The sequence below is a fragment of the Epinephelus moara genome, chromosome 16 (genome assembly GCF_006386435.1).
Source record: "Epinephelus moara isolate mb chromosome 16, YSFRI_EMoa_1.0, whole genome shotgun sequence".
In the NCBI taxonomy this organism is placed as follows: Eukaryota; Metazoa; Chordata; class Actinopteri; order Perciformes; family Serranidae; genus Epinephelus; species Epinephelus moara.
Genome location: NC_065521.1, coordinates 18,774,950 through 18,779,767, shown reverse-complemented (window position 1 = coordinate 18,779,767; position 4,818 = coordinate 18,774,950).

Below are 4,818 nucleotides of genomic sequence, written 5' to 3'. Positions count from 1 at the left end.
AGTTAATTCACAAAGGCAGACCTGAGCTTGGCCTCCTCCTTTTTCTTTTTTTATCTCACACACACACACAGCGACAAACAAATAGCAAATGTTTGCATTTTTTGGGAGCGTCATCCTTCCTTGATTTATCAAACTGTTCCGGCTGAAGTAAATCTAAAAGATTTCTGTCTGTCTTCAGTCCAGGACTTTATTTGAAGAGACTGTAAGGGGAGGAGGGTGGTGAGATGGAGGAACTGATGGGGTGGAGATGAGCTTAAAGCAGAAACGTACATAGAAGGAAAAAATACAAACAATCTGACGCAATGATAATCCGAAAAAATCCTCGCTGACAGGCAGTTGAGGGATTTTCTGTGTGAATTCCTTTTGAGGTATAAAATGAACATATCTCAGTTCACCATTGCTTTAATTGTGTGCGTGTGTGTGTGTGTGTGAGAGAGAGAGAGAGAGAGAGAGAGAGAGAGAGAGAGAGAGAGACTGAGATGATAGAAGAAAGATGAGAATGTTTTCAGAGATAGCAGCTATCATCCATCTGTCTGTCTGCCTCAACACACCCCTTCCTTCCTGACTCTAAAGAGACACTGAGGGAAATCAAAACACAATTAATACACAGAAAATAAGCTTTTCAACACTCCTGCTCTCTTTTCGTGGAAACTATTGTTTGGTTTTCTGAGAAGATCCATTAAAACGTTCAGCAAAATGGAGCCTGTATGCAAATATTTCTTTGGAACAGCAGATTCAGAGGTTCAGCTTCCATCCAAGAGAACATTAGAAGTTTACAGAGTGATTTATAATGCTTCACTCAATACGGCTGCATGGAAATAAACACTTCACATCAAATATCCTGAAGTTTTTCTGCTGGTTTGAGGCAAAACCATTTTCTTAATGAGGAAATTATGCTGTAAATAGCACCGGAATTTCATTTCACGCATTAATGATACGGTATAAGAGGCATTTTTTTTGGGAGTTGTGTTTTCTGATGTTATTGTGTTCCTGTTTGTCCCAGCTCTGCTCATGGAGGCATATATTTTTTTAAATTGCACGCTGGCAGATGTTTCAATTAAAATTCAATTAGCAGTCACTTAACTATCTCCTCTGGGGCAAACTGGTGTCAAAACAAAACTGTGTTTCAAAGAGGTTTTTGGTTTATGCAGTATCATGAAACAGAACTAGATAATTATAGGGCCTATTGATATTTCTATAACAATACTGTATCAAAAGACAAAGTGAAACAATGTGACGATGTGTCAGGGGTTGCTTGTAGTGGTTAAAGGATAATTTCAAACCAAAATCAAAAACTATCCTCTTACCTGTAGGACTATTTATCAATCTACATTGCTTTGGTGTGAGTTGCCGAGTTCAAGATATCGGCCATAGAGATGTATGCCCTCTCTTGAATATAATGAAACTAGATGGAGCTCAGCTTGTGGTGCTCAAACCACCAAAGAATTGCATTTGAAAACTCAGCAGCAATGTGTCTTTCCAGAAATCATGACCTGGTTACTCAAAATAATCCACAGACCTGTGTTGTTGTGAGCAGTTTCATGTAGGAACTACTTTCTTTCCACAGAACTACACCCACCAACTGTATCACTGCACAGAAGGAAGTGTGCATCTACTCATGGACAAGCGGATGTAAACAATAATGGCATCTTCCTCAGCTGAGCTGTAGCATTAGCTAGCTCAGTGGTGCTAGGCAAGCTAGCAGTAGATGAAAGCTGCACTCTGCACAGTGATACGGTTAGCAGGTGTAGTCTGGTAAAGATAATAGATTAGATAGATTGCCATCTAATTTCATATATTTAGGAGAAGGCAGACATCTCTATGGCCGAAATCCCCAACTCAGCAACTCACATCAAAACAGTCTAGACTGACTAGATATAGAATAGGACTACAGGTAAGAGGAAAAATATGTATTTCTGATTTTGGCATGAACTATCCCTGTAACCTACAGCGAAACAGCGTCAGAATCTGCAGTTTCCGTCAGCTTAACAGGGCTCTATAGTTTCAGCTCATTGTTTGGCTGTTCAGCCCACATATTTACTGCTTTGGTTCACTGTTACTGCTGTCATGACGTTGTTTTCAGCCACAGCAGGTAGCTTTTTTTGTTAAAAGGCTCTAAAACCCTACAACTTGCTCAACACCAAACAATGGACAGACACAGTTAGCGAGTTAGTTGGTAGAGACCAAAAACAGAGCTAAAAGAGAGTTAACATGGGGTTTACATTCATCAGGTGGACTAAAACTAGACTCTAAATGAGTAAATAAGCAACTGTCGCTTACACGTTTACCAAATCAACTTAAAAGTTGATGACATGTCAACTTTGTGTTCACAACTTGCTCTTCAAAAAAATCTGTTTTTGCAGGTTTACCATGACATCATATTTTGAATGTTATATATTGTGCCCATTGCAGGTTATTCAATATCAGATATGGTTACATGTCTACTTGTGTTATTTATGTTTTCATCCTGGAATTTTAGTTGATGGAGTAATTCCATAAGGATTGTAATTATGATCATGATTACTAAACAGGTAACATATAACTTGCATGTTATAGCACTGGGAAACAAATAAAGAACAAATAAATAATGAATACAACAAAGTAAGAAATTAAGTTAATGACATTTAAAAGTTATATGCATTACAATACTATAGGCCCGTGCATTATAAAGGTAAGTAAAGAGTCCAATAGTGTGTGTGTGTGTGTGTGTGTGTGTGTGTGTGTGTGTGTGTGTGTGTGTGCGTGTGTTTGACTGAGGTAGAATTGTGACTGTGTATGTCGTATTTAGTGTTAGTATTTACTGCCTTCTTTGTGCTACTAGCTTTTTAATATTGCCAATATGCAAATGTTTGATATATAATACTGGAAATTAAAATTTCAATTAATCACAACTGAGGCTTGTTGGACACTTAGGCCTGTCTACCTGTCCTTCAAGGCAACTCAACTGTCTCATTACACACAATGCAATTAGCAGCTTGTCAAACAAAGCTAAAGCTACCGCCAAAACTGACTGTTCAAAATATTGTTCTTTTAACAAAACTGACCCATTATGTAAAAGCTAACAGGATAATCTCTTCTTAAGTTCACCTATTAAATCCATTTCAGTCGGCGCAGAGAGATGATGACAGAGAAAAGGAAAGTTATGATGATATCATGTAAGGAATCTTCTTTTAAAAACTTCATGTTCACTCGTAAATACAGACCTTTTGGTAATTAATGCACTGCCTGTGAGACAAGGTTTTTTAAGGTTGTACTTCTTCTATCAACGCATATTAAGCAGCGGAGCAGCACTGAAACGCTGCAGTGTTCTCTCTCTAAGCAGCAGCAGTGCTGAGAAGCCTGTGAGAGCTTCAATCAGCGGCAGACAATTAGCCCAAATGTATTCAGCGACAGAGAAAAAGGGAATGGAGTGAAACAGGGAGAAAGTGAGCGAGAGTGTGAGGCGGGTAAAAGAGTGGAATAAGAGTAGCTGTTCATCAGGCTTCATTAGCAAAATCGCACTGATTTCACTCGCTGTTCCTTCCCTCCTTTTAGAAAAGCCATCGCCTCGGGGCTGAGACTTCCTCTGCACTTGCTGGCTCAGAACAAGTGTGTGTATACATGTATGTGTGTGTGTGCTTTGGTGAGCGTCTGTGTGAATGAGTGGCTTTGTATGGGCACAATGTTCAGTAACACACATGCCGAGGGGCAGCAGGGGATTAATGGGGCTAATCTGGGTTCATTGTAAAGACGACTGTACAGTGAACAACACGCTGCACACTCCACTGAAAACCACAGTTGTAATGTGACATTTTTAATTTGCTGTCTTTCTTTTCCCAAGATGCTCTCCATCCATCAATCTTTAAATACCTCTTTGGGCTGCTTAGTAATCCTTTTTTTCCTGTCTCACTTTTTCCTCAGTTTTCACTTCCTATTTGTCGCCTGAGTTGTCAAAAAGATACAATTTTAAAAATCAAATTAAGGCAATACGTCTGGTGACAGCTAACAGTGGGAGATGTAAGGTCTGATTTTTTTTTTTTTGGAAGGATTTAATTACCCAGAATCTTAACAGATGTCTGCATTCATTCAGATCCAGGCATCTGCAGACAAGTGACAATACTCAGGCATCATCAGTATGTTGGCTCAGCCGTGCAGAGAATAGCTCACTATTTCCACTTTGCTAAAAGTGGTCTGGCAAAGCTCAAGAGGCATTTGCTTGGCACAAGTGTTACTTCAATAGGCTGTGACATTCTGGCATTGTACTACTTTACTTAGACATCAACCTGAACTCTTTCTTCCCCTGGGTGGACAAATGCACCACACACTCTGGGCTCTCATAAGTCTTTGCTACAGAAAAGACCAATGGCAGCCAACAGGGCAGCATAAATTAGTTTCTGGAAACATTCTAGGCTAAAAATAGGCCGTACTGTTTCAGAATTATGCTTTATTTTGTATATTGGACACCTACAGCACTTTAAATCAATTCTCAGGCAAATTACCTGCAGCATTCAACTGACTATGAGCAGGTTTCAGTGATTTAGGAGTCATCTGACTGCCGTTAAATCGAAGTTCAAGATGTCCTCATACTTAAACAACAGAATACCTTTGACTCCCACAACAACATATTTGACCGTTGGAGAGTACCAGCGACAGGTGCATGCACTCACGGTCGCAGTTTTTGCTACCTTAACAAAACTAAGTGGTTAGGTTTACAAAGAAAATCATAGTTTGGGTTACAATCAGTAACTTTTAACTTTTGGTTTCATACAGGACACAAACACTGGTGAACTGGGTGAAAGTCCTGTTTGTTTGACCAATATGTTTACTCTAAGTTCTTCC